The 18,088-nt window shown below is 39.4% G+C and overlaps 2 pseudogenes; one reads left to right on the top strand and one right to left on the bottom strand.

The window, feature by feature from the left end:
* The first annotated feature begins 2,060 nt into the window (after positions 1–2,060).
* Positions 2,061–2,179, top strand: LOC112473564 (annotated as a pseudogene).
* A 5,408-nt stretch (positions 2,180–7,587) lies between these two features.
* On the bottom strand, positions 7,588–7,706 carry LOC112473551 (annotated as a pseudogene).
* Positions 7,707–18,088: the final 10,382 nt, after the last annotated feature.

Raw genomic sequence — 18,088 nt, 5'->3', positions numbered from 1 at the left:
TAAATAGTTTAGAATGAGCACATGGACCCGGCACTGAACTACTTAAGTTTGATTCCCATATTCACTGCTTATTAGGGGTACAAACTGCACAAGTTTTATGCCTTCTCCTTGCCTCATTTTTCTCATCTCTAAAATAGAGATGAAATGAGAACTGACCACCTAGGGTCGCTGAGGGAATTAAAAGAGATAAAGAGCCAGGTTCTGACTCATGCTTAGCAGTCAATACATAGTTGCTAATGTTTTTAATAGCTCAAGGTTAAGACCAAATACCAAGCCAACTGTGGAGAAAATCTTTGCCTACCCTGGAATGGATGAATACTTTCCCAACACGCAGGAGAAATCGAGTTTGTCATAAATGCAGCAATGTGTTAACCACATCGACTTTATCAGGATATGGCTATCTTTTTAAAGCTTTTGCTATATGCTAGGTTAGCCTTCATGAATTGCTGTCAAGGTCACCTGTCAGTTGGCTTAGAATTACTGATTAAACATTATTGCTAAATATCTGCCTCTTCCACCTTATATGTGGAAGCCTGAGCTGCCCAAATGGGTGTGAGGAATTCTAACAAACATTTTCTGAAGATAAACTCCAGGAAGGAGGATCGCTAACACTTGCCAAGTGTGGGAGGTGGTGGGGTGTTATGCAGTTGCTCTTATATTTCTGCCACCCAGCTGGTCTGGTAAAGTCTTGAGGGTACATCTCCTCTCTTAACGTTGGCTCCTGCTTCTTTCCTGGTGATATATCCCAAGGTCACCTGGGGGAGGGAGGGGAAGAGGATTGTCATGTCTTTAGGACTTTGATCTCAGCAAGACACACTAACTTTTGCTTGTATTCCTGACACCACAATTTAGAGATAAGATATAGTTAGGGGGGAAATAAAAGAAAAATATATTCATCGGAGATGTTGAATGAGCCTGGGGGATCAGAAAGGGAAAAATTCAGATGATATGTAGTGGCACCAAGTGCAGATCACTACTTTTGCATTTCTAGTTTAAACAGGGTTAAATTGGAATTGAACTAATGATGCAGCTTTATACATCAAAAATGCCTCTTGCTCATCTCCCATACTATTATGTCCTTATTCCTTCTTTGTCCTTGCCAAATTAATTAGTTAGCATGGGAACTTATTTGGAGGAAAGAGATCAATGTTGCCCTAAAAAATGGGGGTGACCATTTGTCTCACCACACTCACCTTCACTTAAAAGCCCTGGGAGGAAGTCAGTTGTGGTGGTAGCTTGGAGGGGAAGAGGGGGAAAGAGGGAGGGCTTTGGAGAGTCTGCCTACAGAGCCTCACCTGACCCAGCTCTGCCCTCTCCAGCCATAACTCTCTCCATCCAGCCCCAGCTCCCTGGCCTTCATTCTGTCTTATTCACTCTTATCTGCAGGTGCATAGAAAGACCTCACTTAATTTTTGTTGAATGAATAAGAGAACTTGGGTTTGAGGCTCTGTATATTAAGGTGACATTTTGTGTGCATGTGTGTGTGTGTGTGTGTGTGCATGCATGCATGCCCCAGCCAGAAACTCTGAATAGAGTGAGGCTTACAGCTAAAATTTTTTTTCCTCCTGTAAGCAAAGTCTTAGAGGCCTAGAGAGGAGATAATGCTTTTTTTTTCCCTAAACCTTCCTCTCAGGGGAAGTCTTGGCAAATTTGGCCCTGACTATTATGTAGAGGATTAATGAAGGGCAAAGACACATATCAAAGACCCACATCAGTTACATTCCTTATGAAGTACAGACTGAGCTGGCCAAGAATGCAACAAACCCAACTCTGAACCCAACACCACAGATTCCATGAGATCTTAACAGGCACACGGTGAGGCGGTTTATTATGATTTTAAATGCCTGCTCCACTATCATCACCACCTCACTCTTCCTAGTGTAAAAGAACACCAAAAGTACATAGGAGGAGAAAAACACCCAGTAGGAATGGGGAATGACACAAAGGACAGAAATATAGAAGCTAGTATGTAAATTTTAACCACTGTTTCTTCAAATGTATGAGGACAAACATGATATTCCTCAGAGCTGGAGACAGATTGCCTATCAATCTAGAGAAAAAACTACGGCCATGCCACCCTGAACGTTCCCTGTCTCGGCTGATCTTGGAAGCTAAGCAGGGTCAGGCCTGGTTAGTACTTGGATAGGAGACCACCTAGGAAGACCAGATGCTGTAGGTGTTAAAAAACAATTCTAGAGAAAACACTGAGGGTTTACTAAGGGCAGGGAAGGTGTCCTCTCCCTAAGTGTCCTGTGATTTGCTACTTTGCAGCAGAAAAACACTGGACTGTAAACCCTAGAATGTGGCCCAGAAACACATGTATAGCTAACGTAGGGTAACTGGGCAAAGCCTCTTGTTCACAGGGTCTCAGGTACATAGTAAGTGCTTAGGACATGTTGCAAATCGCAGAATCCAATAAATAATTCTCCATAGCCTGTAGCTATTGCTCCCTGGATCATTTTGAAGTCAATTTAGGGTGTACCAATAGGAACATTAGTCCTAAAACAGTTAACCACTCCCCATACACTCTAGTTGAAATTCTTCCCTTCTTGGTTTAATCTGAAATTGTTCTTCCAGATTAAGGCCAAGGGCTTTCTAAAGTCTCCATTAGAAAAAAAAATTTTTTTTAAACCCAAGCACATTAATCCATTAACTCTAGTTAGTTTATCAGGTATCTACAACAGAATAGGGCCCAGAGTGTAAGGTAAGCAGAGAGGCTCCAGGGAAGTGGGAAGTGGGGGAAGTTCTCATTTCAGCCTGATAAGAGAGGCAGAGCAAGTATCATCTCCATTTTATAGTTGAGGTAATTCAGGCTCAGAGAGTTAAATGACTTGCCTGACACCACAGCTCTAGGACAATGGTCTTTACAACGTGTTGTTCCCACCTGAGACTTGCTTATTTTGTGCTGAGAATTTCAGACAAATGCCCAGTGGGTGCCCATAGTTCAGAAGCTGCAAGTAACCAAGAAATGTAAGTTCCCCTTATATCCTACAGCCTACAGGTCCTGAGCCAAGAACTCCCATGTGCCAACAACATCTGAGAAAACAAATGTATTCTGTCTAGAAGGGAAATGGGAAAGTGGTTGATATTATAAATTACATCAATCTATCTAATATTTTTCCAACATGTATTTATTGATCATCTATTATGTGTTAGGCACTGTTCCTGGCCCCAAAGATGTAATAGTAAATAAAAGAGTAAAAAAAAAAATCTCTGCTCTCATTGCATTTCTATTCTAGTGGGAGGAGACATACAATAAACAAAACAAACAAATAACTCAGTATGGCAGATGGAGATTAGTGCTCCGGAAATAAGTGGAATGCAGAGTATGGGGTGGGGAGAATGATGAATGTGATGTTAAATTGGGTGATCAGGGATGCGCCTATTGATATGTTGAACTTTGAGCCATGTCCCTAGGGAGGTGAAGGAGTAAGCAATGAGTGGCAGGTACAAAGACTGCTATACCTATATAACCCTGAGTAAGAAATGTTGTTTGGTGATTCCTGCAGACGTTATTTTTGATTAAGGGGGATAAATATTTAGTTAATATATAAGCCTATAATTTAAACATTTGGCCTATAATTACCAGAGAAGAAATCAATATTTGAATTTCAGACTAAGGTTTAAGTAGGAAATTATCTTTTTAAATTGTTCCTCATTAGGTAAAGCTTTAACTTATTAATTAATAATTTACTGACTATGAGAGGTCTTGCATAAGGTATTGATCATACCTGATTTCTTCCTATTTGGAGGTGTTTGTGTTCACTCCGTGGCGTTGCACAGGGTAAAGGTATTGTGAGCACATGCAGGTCACCACTGTGTTCCAGCACATGGTAGACATGATTTGGTTCCACCCAAACTTTATGGAGCTCACCCCAGAGGTCTTTCAACACAGAGAAGAAATGTGCTTGTGAGCAAAGTTTTACATAGCTTGGGCTTCAGTGCGGTGCAACATGTTACAGACACCATCATTGCCTCTGAGACCAGGAGATCATAGCTGTTGGTTTTAAAGGTAATCACAATACTATGCCAGCTCCTACTGCTGCTGATTTGGAGACACAGGGCCTCCATTTTACTTAGTTCAACAAATATTTATTTATAAACAGTAGAAATGTATGTCTCACAGTCCTGGAGGCTGAGACATTCAAGATCTAGACACCTGCAGATTCAGTGTCTGAAGATCCACTTCCTGGTTCATAGAAAGCAGTCTAGGAAAGCACTCTGAGGTCTCTCTCTCTCTCTCTCTCTTTTAAATTAATTAATTAATTTTTTATGGTGACGTTGGTTAACGAAATCCAATAAGTTTAATCTGTGCACTTTAACAGTAAGGCATATATATATTTACACTGTATGTTCATCTACCATAGTGAGATTTCTTTCTGTCACCACATATTTGACCTCCTTTATCTCATCTACCTCCCCCTGCCACCTACCTTCTGGTAACCACTAGCCTATAGTCCATGTTCATGATTCTCTGTTTGTTTGTCATGTTCCTTTGTTGCTTTTAGGTTTAAATCCCACATATAAGTGATATCATGTGATTTTCAACTTTTTCTATCTTGCTTATTTCACTTAGCATGATTATCTCTAGGTTGTCGCAAATTGCTGTGTTTCATCTCTTCTTATAGCTGAGTAATATTCCATTGCATACATGTACCACAGCCTTTTTAGCCAATCATCTATTGTAGGACACTTCAGTTGTTTCCATGTCCTGGCCACTGTGAATAATGCCGCCGTGAACATTGGTGGCTTTCCAGTTTTCCCAGCACCATTTATTGAAGAAGATGTCCTTTCTCCACTGCATGTTTTTGGCTTTTTTGTCAAAAATTATTTGCCCATATAAATATGGGTTTACTTCTGGACTCTCAATTCTGTTCCACTGGTCCATGTCATCCTCAAATAGTGACAGTTTGACTTCTTCGTTTCCTATTTGGATGCCTTTTACGTCTTTCTCTTGTCTGATTGCACTTGCTAGGACCTCCAATATTATATTGAATAAGAGTGGTGATAGTGGACAGCCTTGCCTTGTTCCTGATCTTAGAGGGAAGGTTTTTAGTTTTTCACCATTAAGTATAATGTTGGCTGAGAGTTTATCATATATGGCCTTTATTATGTTAAGATACTTTCCTTCTGAACAGATTTTGTTAAGTATTTTGATCATAAATGGATTCTGTATCTTGTCAAAGGCTTTTTCTGCATCTATTGATATGATCAAATGATTCTTATTTTTTAATTTGTTTATGTGGTATATCGCATTAATCAATTTGTGTACATTGAACCATCCCTGTATCTCTGGGATGAAGCCCACTTGATCGTGGTGTATAATCCTTTTAATATGTTGCTGTGTTTGGTTCGCTAGTATCTTATTTAGGATTTTTGCACCTGTGTTCATGAGAGATATTGGTCTGAAGTATTCTTTTTTGTGTGTTATCTTTACCAGGTTTTGGGATCGGGGTAATATTGGTCTCATAAAATGAGTTGGGAAGTATTGCCTCCTCTTCAATTTTTTGGATCTGAGGTGTATTTTATAAGGGCACAAATCCCATTCATGAGAGTTCTATTCTCACAGTTAAGTTTCAACATATGAATTTTAGGGGAACATAAACATTCAGTCCATAGCACCTACTTTAGCACCTACTTTGTACTAGGAACTGTGTGCTGTGTTGAGGATACAACAGTGAACAAGGCCACAATGGTGCCTGCTCACAGGGCTTTCATCTCCAGCAAAATATAAGTAATAAACAAGTCTAACAATAAAAAGTGAAAGATCATGAGTAGTGAAGCAAACCATCAGGGCATGGTGACAGAGATTAACAGTGGGCCATCAATCTAGCTCAAGAGAATCAAAGAAAACCTCTCTGAGGATGTGACATTTAAGCAGAGACCTGTAGCATCAGAAGAAACCCCTAAGGAGAGCAGCTAGGAGAGAGAGCACCCCCAGGGAGAGAAGTGCATGTGCAGGGAGGCGATGGTGGGAGGGCAGCAGCGGTGTCTCAATGCACCGGGCTGGTGAAAGCAGTGTGTGGTGAACAGGTGTGGAATGACATGATTGGCCTCCATCAATTGTTTCATAAAGACACCCAAACAGCAGTGTCCCTTTGATCATATGGATCACACAGATCCAAAATTATCTTACAGGAGCTAACAATGGGGTTTGCCTTTATCTTATGAAGAGGGGATATCACTTATTTATTAAGTCAAGTTAATTGCAATACAATTTACATACAATAAACTTATGTTTTTAGTGTACATTTTCATGAGTTTTGACAAACACATGAAGTTGTGTAGCTACTACCACAATCGTGATATAGAATGGTTCCATCATCCAGAAAAATTCCCTTTGTAGTTAGTCCTTCCTCCACCCCACAGCTCCTGCCAACCACTGATCTGTTTTCTGTCCCTACGGTTATTTGCCTAAAAGAAATCATAACTCACATAATGCTTTTCGAGTTTGACTTCTTCAATTAACATAATGCATTTGAGATTCATCCATGTTGTTGTGTGTATCAAAAGATTGCTCCTTTTTATTGCTGAGTAATATTCTGTAGTGTGGATGTACCACAATTTGTACCATTCCCCAACTGAAGGTCTTGGGTTATTTCCGGTTTGGGGTAATGTTAAGTAAAGTCTCTATCAACATTTCTATCCAATTTGTGTGTGTATGTGTGTTTCTATATTTTTATTTCTCTAGGCTAAATGCTTAGGATTGGAATTGCTGGATCATATGGTATGGTAGTATTGTTTAACTCATAAAAAAGCGCCAAGTTGTTTTCCAAAGTAGCTGTATCATTTTGCATTCCCACCATCAATGTATGAAAGTTTTAGTTAACACTAGAACAAATCCAGTTAGCACAAATCTTTTCTGTTTTTGTTTTAAAGGTAATTAAGATTTTCTTTCTTATCTTTGTTATTAAATTTGCAGCATTCCCTTCTAGATTGGGTCTATGTTGTTTGGATATGGATAGAAAATGTCACATGTTTTGTGAATAAAAGTAGAAGAAATTATAACCGTATCACAAACTTAGAGCAAATGGTAGGGACCAATGGTCCCTTGCTTCTGCCTTTGGTCATACTCAAGTCTTGGCCTGATTTGTAGTAGGTCTGGATGTCAGCCTGGCAGGTGACACCCTAGGCTGTTCCAGCTTCAGGGCTTGAGGTCAGACCAGGTCAGATGAGTGACACAGCCCCAGAAGACTGGAATTTGAAATCATAGACCCTACATAAATATCTGAGATTGGAGAGCAGATCTTCCCAGCTTCAGAACTCAGCTGTGATGTTTGGGAGTCTCTAAAAAGATAATCCTGTGGCTCTGGACACACATGGGATGCTTGTGCATTGGAATGTCCTGCCCTAGCTTCTAAATTGTGTGTCTGGAGTTGCCATTCAGTTTGAGGTGCCCTACTGATCAAAGGGCTGGGATTATGGCCCAACCTACCTTTCACTTAGTCCTACACAAACCATCTCATTTTTACAGGGTGGAATTTAATGGATATAATAGAAATCAAATCTCCATAACCTGTCTAAGGGGCTAAGTGACACAATGGTACCTGGGTCATACTTTTTTTTTTTCTTCTTTTTCATTTTTTACTCCTATAGTACCTGGTATTCCTAAGTGGTCTCCCATCCAAGTACTAACCAGGCCTAACCCTACTTAGCTTCTGAGATTAGATGAGATCTGGCACGTTCAGGGTGGCATGGCCGTAGACTGGATCATATTTTCTTAATGACAAATAAGGAAATATGATTTGACAGAAAATTTTGGGGGATTCCTATGTATTTTATTATACTATTTATTCACTATTTGAAGAAACAGCAGAATTTCTGGGGTATTTGGGTGACTTTTGAGGACATGGAGAAGGAATCTTTAAAATTAGCAGAATGATCCTAAAAAATTCAAATGTATGCTTGCCTTACAGACCAGACTTAGAGACACTGGTCCTGCCACCTTTATAACAATGATGGGGCAAGGAGAAACAGACAAAGCTTCAGAGTTTTGGTCATGTGTTTACTTTACAGGCTTTGGAGTTAGAGGAACTTGGGTCCCAGTTTTGGTTCTGCCCATCCCTAATAGTGTGATACTGGGTAAATTTCTTAATTGTTTAAAGCCTCAGTTTCTTCATGGGGTTTAATGTGAACATTAAATGAGATAATATTTGTAATGCTAAGTACAGTGCATGATATAAGCAAGACCTCAGTTCATAATAGAGATTATTATGATTATTTTCTTTTTTTTTTTTCTGTAGATATAGAGAGAAGGAAATATGAAATTTCAAACTGACTGATTTAGAGGCCAAAGATGCAGAGGATTTCTTTTGTACTATTGAAACTTCTATATATTCTACTTGTTCCTCCACTATGACAGCTAAAAATGTCTGGAATGCCATTACTGAAATTGCCAGCTTTATTTGTTTTCTATTTCTGCTGTGCAAATTACTACAAACTTAGTGGCTTAAAATGACACAAATTTAATTATCTTACAATCCTGTGGGTCAAAGTCCTATTGTCACCACTGGGGTGAAGTGAAATCTGGCATCGCCACAGTGGCGTGAAGGAGGAGGAGGAGGTGAATAGTGGACGGTGGCATTGTGTGTTGGTGTTCCTCAGTTCTTCCCTGCCGATGCAGCAAAGAATTACAGGTCAGCAAGATTTAGAAAAAGGAAGATTTACTGAAAGCACATTTTAGAAGGAGAGAGAATATGCTAGGGAAGTCTGCAGCCCTGTAGAATTTAGGAGATAAAGAGATAAGATAGTATGCCTCAAAGAGAGAAGCAGGTTTCCAGCCAGGAACACTGTAACAACACAGAAATTGGAAGGTCTGTTTATATTTGGGTTGTGATGGGAGGTCCTAGATGATCCCTATGTGAGGTCACCTTGACTAACAGTTGGCTGCTATATAAAGCTTTGCCTACTGCGCATGTGCTTACCCAGAATTCAGTCTGTTATAATTAAATTCATGAACTTCCAGGCATAGTCATGAGGTTATAATGATGGTATAATGAAGCTGAAGTTATGGGCAGTACTTTTTGGGCATGCATTAGCTGGTTTAGGCCAGCAGCTTTTATGGCCTTTGTGCTCTAGGATTTGGAGGTAATATATAACCCTAAAAAGGAAGTATTTCTGGGAGGTGTTTAAGGAAGGTCCTCAAGGGAAGTTTCTATAGTTACAGAGCTGGGCCTTGGCTCCTGTCGCTCATGCCTGACTAACTACCTACCTAACACTATGTGGGCTCACTGGGCAAAACTCAAGGTGGTGACAGGGCTATGTTCCTTTCTGGAAGCTCTAAAGGAGATTGTGTTTTCTTGCCTTTTCCATCTTCTAGAAGCTGTCCACATTCCTTGACTCATGGCGCCTTCCTCCATCTTCAAAGCCAACAATGTTGGTTTGAGTTCTCGTATCACATCTTTCTTACCCACTTTCCTGCCTTTCCTGACTTTTCTTCCACTTTTAAGAACTCCTGCAATTAAATTGGGCACACTTGCATAATCCAGGATCATCTTCTCTCAAGTTCTTTAACCTTAATCACTTCAGCAAAGTCCTTCTGCCATCTAAGGTAACATATTCACAGGTTCTGGGGATTAAGATATGGACATCCTTAATGGGGGCCATTAATCTGCTTATCATACTAGCAAATTCAAAATATGTTCAAATGGAAAAGTAAATATGAGAGAAGAGAGGATTATATTTACATATACACTCATATCTGTATATATACATATATACTTATACACGTATAAGTATATAGAAGATATAAATATTTATAGCCTGTATATTAACCCAAAGATGAGAATCATATGCAAGTATCCATAATTAACTGATATTTTTAACTCAATAACTCTTATTAGAGAAATTTCAAATAAGAATAATTTTACTACTCATGTAAATAACCCAATTATTGAAATACTCAAAGTATTTCACTTGAACTAATATTTGAAAGATAAACTCGTTGGCCACTCAAGTCAAACTATACCAAACTTGAAGATGTGTTGTCTTGTTTTCTATATGTCTCCCCAGAGGAAGGTGGAAACACTTATGCAATATCTCATTATGACATATATGCAGACATAACTACTCACTTGTATAATTTCTGCACACATGCTTGTGTTATTTTTTAAAACTGAGAAAGGAATAGTGAGCTGTTCCCATGAGTATTGCACTTGAGGGGTCTTGGGCGACTGCAGTTGGAGAATGTAATCCCCAACCAACAAGTAGACGAGGCTCAGCAAGAGTAGTTGAGAACACAATGCTCGCTTTTATGTTCAGCATATTAAATTGTTTTTCCTCTCCTCAACTGCTTTAGCAAAACTTTAAAGAAATTTCTATTTCTTTTGATAGTCACAGCAACCTGATTCATGGAGAAAAAAAAGAAGAGGCAGGGAGGTGAGGTGGCAGTTATGGGAAAGTGGATATGTGAGTAAATTCACTTATTTTGCCCATACATGAGGGCAAAATCATCCAAAACACTTATTATTTTCTTCATGTACCATTGTTTTACTGCTCTAGTAAAAAATAAATGGACATTATTATCAATTTGTTCATTCAAATCATACCTTGAATAGTTTTTCCAAGAGTGATGCATTTGAATTCATATTTTTCCCAATACTTCATATGACAAAGAACATGTGTTTGCAGCACGAGTGGCCAGAAATGATTTGTAGTCTTTCGTTAGAGAAATAAGTAAAGATCATAGGTAAATTAAATGAAGTCAAGTAAAGCCCCTCGGTCAGAAAAAGGTATACTGTAAGAAATGAATGTTATTTCTCACTCACCTCACTTACCACTTATCACAGATGGCAGATAAGAACTATGTCATTGACCCTACGTGGGGTACTTGGAGACTGTGATCATTTGGATTAATAACTGCTGTAGATAAGTGCAACTTTCTGCTGTAAATCTTAAAGTATTAAGCTCACTGGACAAAAATATTTCCCAATAACAGAGAGCTCTTCGAATCTCCCAGGTCTTCCACAGTTAGGCCCCTGCTCTCAAGTGCATCTGTGGGCAGATGCTTGGTAATGCACTGCTCTGGAGATAAAAGCATGTCAGTGTTGAAGGCATAATTGTGTGAGAGCAGAAGCCAGAACAGAGATCAGTTCAGATGGCTCCTGATGGCTTCCTTGGCCTATCACAGGTAGAAGTGATTCTTGCACCAGCTCATGACAGTACTAAAATGTAACTATGGGAGGAAGACTTGCTTCATTTCACTCCAAAATCATCCCCAAATGCCCACGTACTATGATGTTTGACTTTGCCACCTTTCAAATCACTTCCCTCTCCAAAGCCCCAGCCTCTCCAGTATGGGCAGGGCAGCATGGCATGTATGAACAAAATGGGTGAGGTCAGTGGCTAGAGGCTCAGTATTACTCACTTAGAGATATTAAACTGGAATTAGGGCTTGAAAAATTGGGAGTGGTGAATTAGAAGGAAAAGAGAGTATAAAGATGCATACTCCAGAAAATAGAGTTACAATTCTAGTCAGTGTCCTTAACTTCAAATAAGGTTTGTTTATAGAGAACATATGGTGATCCTTTAAGTGCCAGAGTCTATTGGGTCAGTCTTTCAGTCATTCAACAAATATTTATGGAGAACCAGTTTAGAGTTAAACTCCGTTCTAAGTACTAGGGAACAAAACAGTTGGAATTTTCTTGGAAGCTTTCATTTTAGTGAGGGGAGACACAGAGATAATAAATAAGTAAATAAATAACAGTATAATGTGATACAGACTGGAGAAGGAGAAACTTGAGTGACATCTGAATATCAAAGGGACCAATTATGGTAAAGAGCCTTCTAAGAAGAGAGAAGAACCAGTGCAAAGACAGTGGACTGAGAAAAAGCCAGGTAGTCTTGAACAACAAAAAAAGGGCCAGTGGGTTGGGTATCTTTTCTCCTAAGACTCAGTTTTGTATCGTTTAATTGTGATAAAATATACACAACAAGATTTACCATTTCAACCATTTTTAAGTGTACAATTCAATGGCATTAAGTACAATCACAATATTGTATGGCCATCACTATCCACCTCTATAACTTTTTAATCACCTCAAACAGAAACTATTAAACAATAACTCCCCATTCCTCTGTCCATCTAGGCCCCAGGCAACCACCATTCTACTTTCTATCTCAATGGATTTGACTACTCCAGGAATGTCATGTAAGATAAATTATACAATATTTGTCCTTTGGGACTGGTTTATTTTACTTAGCATAATGTTTCCAAGGTTCACCCATGTGTAGCACGTATCAATTTCATTTTTAAGGCCCAATAATATTCCATCGTATGTATATACCACATTTTGTTTGTCCACTCATCTGTTGATGGACAGTTGAGTTGTTCCCACCTTTTGGCTATAGTGAATAATGCTGTTATGAACACTAGCGTTCAGACTTAGTATTAAGTTGTTGACATCAATGGTCTAATTTAATTCCTGCAATGGATGTATATGTGAGTGAAACACATATGAATCACGTTTTAAAAAATGATGGCGAAGTGACTTAACCGATGGTATATGTTCCTTATTCCTAAGATTTATAGTTTACATAGTTATTTTATTTATTTTTATCCATTAATTGACTTGGTGTTTATATACATTGCTAGATATTGATTGAGTGCAATTATAAAGGATATCTGTTGAGTTCAGGGACTACCTTTTAAAATCACTGCAATTATTTTCTTTCTTGTAAAGTATATAATAAAGTATATGTAAAGTATATAATAAAAATAAACATATTTTAAAAATTTGCATAATAAAAAAAGTATACAGATTGTATACCAACTATACTTATATACTTAAATTTAAAAAGTTTATTTTTAAAAAGCACACAGAAATGATTTGATTTCAAAATTGTCCCAGAGCTCAGCCAGAATGTTCCAGAAGAGAGGATACCTCTTACTCTGATGAACCAAAGATGTATTTACTCTGTTGTAGCTGTGAGCTCTGTGTCTATCTCTACAAAACTGTGACCGCGTAAATATGCTGTCAGCCGTGACTCTCCCAAAGTCACTGTAATGTGTTTTGACAGCGAGATTGAAATTTAAGCCCTAGTCTACCCACCACAATGAGGAGCAGTGATTAGGACTCTCATTTTCAACATATATGTCTGGTGGGTTTTCGAGCCGCTCCTCAACAAATGAATTTAAGTGCACATCTGACATTTAGCGAATGCTGTTTAAAGAGGAATCAAGTGACTTATCTCCTACCTCCTGGAAAATAAATTTTGAAATCTTAGCTAGATTCATTGATTAACCAGATAATTTAGTCAGAACTGAGACATTCATTCAGGGAAGACTCTCCTCACTATTTTAAAATCCTTTTAAAATTCCTTTAAAATCCTTAAACTCTAAATCATACAGAAAGAGGTAGCCATGTAGCTATCCAAAGTGTTTTCATGGTAATTTTTTGTGAGACCTCATGAACAAATCACAGGGTTTTCTGGATTTAAAATTATTATACCCCTGGCATCCTTTGCTGTCAAGTACTGTGTAAGATTCACCCTCACTTATTAGGATCCTATGATCTACACGAACAAGGAATTCCAAACATGAATAAATGTGGCTGTGCTCAGTGGAGAAGGACCTGCTAGTTGAGGGAAGGGTTTGGATTGAATTCTTAGCCCTGTGCTTTCCTCCTGACCTAGGGATTGGTGAGGATTTTGCAGACGTTGCCAACATGGTTCGTTCTGTGGCTAGCGTGGTGGGGAATGCAAGAGACAGGAGGTGAACTGGAAGGGCAAATTGAACTAAGTCTAAATTATTGTTTCTTTCTGGTTTGTTGTTTTTTACCCCCATATAAGGACAGAAATGGGTTTTCCCTTTGCCTTTCCCTCCTAGTGCTGTAGACTGTGATGTTGGTGGCTGCAGCAGCTCCCAGCGCTCCATTCAGAGAGAGCATCACCTCCCTGTCCATTATTCGTTCTTGTGGTTTCTCCTGGCCAGAGAGCCAGACAACTGCAACACTCCAGGTGCCCAGAAATTCCTTTCCTACTCTTAAATGTCCACACTAGCCTACAAATTCCACCAGAATATCAGCTTCAAATTATCCATATTGTCACCACACCACCAATTTACTCTATACAATTTTCAGGCATCTCCTCTGGGTTAGGAGACCAAAAAGATGTCTATTTTTAGGAATTTTTCTCCATGGTCTAGCACAGTGTTTATATCTTTGGGAAATCAGCTGTAGCTGAGAATTTAACTGTGCTGGATCTAAACAAATATAATTCTTGCAATCCTGGCCAGTTTCTACCTGTCTGTGTCCACATTTCCCCCAAATTTAATACAAATTTATAGCCCAGAAATGACTTCTGTGAAAGGTGGATCTAATTTATGACACAGAAAAGCTGAATGGGAAGCTGTGGTTAGCAAGATGATCAGAAAAGCTAAATAAACATCCCTGATCTAACCTAGAAAGAAGGTATTCTCTGGATTGGTGGTTGGTGCGAGGGCAGAATGGGTGAAGGGGATCAATTGTATGGTGATGGATGGTGACTAGACTTACAGAAGTTAATACTATGTAATGTATACAAATATGAAATTATAATATCGTATACCTGAAATATATGTAATCTTATATAACAATTTTACCACAATAAAAATACTTAGACACAGGAACAAAAATATATTCTCTGATAAGACTCCAGTTCATAGCTCAGCTTCAAAACTCTGATCTTTCCTGCCAGTACCTGCCCACCTCTTGTACCCTGTTCCCCACCCTCAAACTTAAAACCTTTTTTTATTGTACTTTTATTCACAAAATAAAGGGGAAACTCCTTAGCAGGCATAGAGTATAACTTGACCTAGCTTTCCTTGACCTAGCCTCTGTCTATCATTCCACGTCTATCTTTAGATATCTCCCTCCCCCACTCCATGCTCCAGTCAAACTGAAGCATCTGAGTTCTCCAAATGCACTGTGCTGTCTCTAATCCCCAGGTCAAGCCTTCACCTGTGTTGGCCCCTCTGTACCAATGGCCTTTTCACCCTGCTTCACCTGGTGTAGAAAACATGTGGTACATTTCAACTCACAGCCTCTTAACCCTCTTCCTCACTTTACGCATCTCATTGGAAAACAACACCTATCTCCCTCTACGGAAGTTGAAAAGACTCAATATTCATTTTGCCGGATACCCTGACACCTAAGATGTGAGCAGGTGGCCTCATCTTGGCTCATCAACTGCTCTTGTTTGGAACATGGAATTTGGAAGTAACGCTACCAAGAAGCAGCACAGGGAAGACTCTCTCCCTGGCTGTGACAGTGGTGGGGGCAGCAGCATACAGTTCCCTGGGGCCACCTGCAATGCCTCACCACCAACAGCATCCACATTACACTGGCACCACTTTTCCAAATTGTTCTGTAGCCTTCTCAAAACTGTATGGCCAACTGATGTTCTCTCCATAGATTCTGGTCAGAATCTGTTCCTTTTATTTGCAATTAAGACTCTGACTGTTATACTTGTCTAGTTTCTATTTGTCCTTCAAAACCCTCTCAGTTACAATTTTATCCAGAAGCAGCACCCATCCCTTTCCCATTCCTAGCCGGTGCTTCTCTTTTGGATTCCACTAGAAGTCTGGTCCACCCCAGCTCAGCACTAGTGACACCATGTCATGACCTGCCACTCACTCATCTGTCTCCTCTTCTGGACTGTAAGTTCCCTAAGGACAATGACTAGGTTTTGCTCCTCTCTGTCCCCAGCATAATGTTTAACATGACATGCAGTAATAGTAGCAGCAGTACTAATACTAGTAGTAATAATAATAACATTTATTGAGTACCTACTATCTGCCAAGTGCTAAATCATCTTGTCAGGTGCCAAAAAAGACATCTATTTAAGGAACAAATGAATGTATACCAAGAGTTGCTCACAAGATATTTTTGAACAGCGTGGCTCAGGCAACATTGAGGAAACATTGGTACTACCCCAAGTCACCAATTAATACTCTTTTTCTCTCTCCTTTCTTCCACTTTTGTCTTCAACTAGATGTTGTTAGCAGTTATGGTGCTAGTTGCCAATGCCTTGCCTATCAAAAGAAGCTTCTTAAAGTGTGAAAATTTTCAGAAATATCAAAGTCTTTACTGCAGAATGGCTTGTTATAGACCATACTTATTTTTATGTCATGGGCACAAGAGCTGGGGATTTGGAGAGAATACCTGAGAACCTGTGTGAAGGAGTGGGTGAAGATGCTCCTATCCTCCTTCCATTTGCTCTCTTCTCAGGGAAATCCTCCTCTGGGGTCTTCCTAAGCCCCACAGAGATTTTTCCAGGGCCGCAGCTAAGCCATCTCCCCTGGAGCAGACTCATGATGAGAAGGAGAAGAGGAACCTGTACACAATCTTGTTTTCTTTCCTATTTCCATTCTTCACTTTCCTGCCTCTTGGCTGAAACACAGAGTTCATCCCTGAAAGGCTGCGGACCCTCTTCGGCATTGTCTCTCTGTTCAACACTTGCAGTATATTTCACCTTAACGGAAAATCTGAGGATGAATACATGGCCCTTGGGCCAGGAATAAACCCATCTTCAAAGCAAAACCAAACAAGCAGACAAAAAGCATGGCAAGGATGGGATCGGCACAACAACAGAGTAGGCGCACTGTTCTTTAGGTCTGACTTCCCGCAGGCTGTCCTAGTTGGTTAGGAATGTGTGGTTGGAGGAGGCTGGTTACTTGTTTCAAAACAAACAAGGTCCTCAAATCCTTTGAAAAGCTAAAGAAACAACACTCCATTAAGAGTATTCATTCCTTCGTTCTCTCTAAACTGAGATCTTTATTTACAATTGCGGCTTGTCTTGGCTGGAAACATGGTGGTCATATATAGATAAAAATGATAACCCCAAAATGATTATTTCAGAACACAGAACCAAGTGTCTTTTGCATGAGCCTTAACGTCCTGGTAGAAGAGGAGCTGTAGAAGGGAAAAAATGAGAGGCCATAGGAAAATATGAATTTTTTTAATAGTTTATTTTGTTTAGAGGCTCACCATATTTATGACTCAACTTTATAATGTTTTCATTTCTAAGCCAAAAGATTCAGAAGTATGGCTTTGGTGGGACTTTGACCAGAATATAGCCTCAATAATAAGTCTCTTCCTACTCTTTTTACTTTGGAATCCAACCCACATATACAGTTGACCCTTGAACAGCATGGTTTGAACTGCATTGGGCCCACTTTATATGTAATTTTTTTTCAATAAGTACTGTAAGTATTTTTTCTTCCTTATAATTTTCTTAATAACATTTTATTTTCTGTAGCTTACTTTATTGTAGGAATACAGTATATAATACATATAAAATATAAAACATGTGTTAACCAGCTGTTTATGTTATTGGTAAGGCTTCCGGTTAACAGTAGACTATTAGCAGTTAAGTTTTGGGGGAACCAAAAGTTATACATGTATTTTCAATAGTGCAGGGGATCATGCCCTAATTCCCTCACTGTTCAAGGGCCAACTGTATAGCTCTTTGAATTTGGAGGTCATGGAGTGCATACAGACTATGGCGCTTATGAGCTCATTGGAGGCTGTTCTCACAACACAAAATGGAGTGGAGTGAGGTGAACTACCAGCTTAATTTGGTCAGTGTATATAGTGAATCTAAATGAATTTCCCCAATTTAGGATACATCAACCTCAATTATCAAGACTAGTTTACTTGCACTTTTTTTCCTGCCATGACTCTAAAGTAGAAAATTCTAGTACTTTCCACTATCTGCACTACTCCAATCCTGGTTCAGGTCACTGCCAGCTGCCTCTTAAACACCAAAAAAGTTTCCAGACACATCTTCCTGCCTCTACTCTTATCCCATACCTTGTCCAGCACAGTCCTGCTACCACACAGCAATGAGAGGTATCTTTATAAAGTGTAAATCAGACTGCATCATACTCTGGCTTAAAACTTTCCCAAGGCTTCCCCTTACGACTGGAACAAAACCCATACTCCAACCTTGGCCTATTAACCCTACCTGACTGGGATCCTGCTTGGCTCTCCAAACTCACCCATAACTCACCCCTTTGTCCTTAGCACTCTAGTCCTTTCAGCCTTCTTTCTGTCTCTTGAACACACTAAGCTTGGTCTCTCTTTGGGCCTTTGTACTTGCTGTTCTTTCT

This window comes from Pteropus alecto, unplaced genomic scaffold (genome assembly GCF_000325575.1).
Source record: "Pteropus alecto unplaced genomic scaffold, ASM32557v1 scaffold109, whole genome shotgun sequence".
NCBI classification, from domain to species: domain Eukaryota; kingdom Metazoa; phylum Chordata; class Mammalia; order Chiroptera; family Pteropodidae; genus Pteropus; species Pteropus alecto.
The sequence above is the reverse complement of the archived record's forward strand: the minus strand, read 5'-3'. Positions and strand labels throughout refer to the sequence as shown.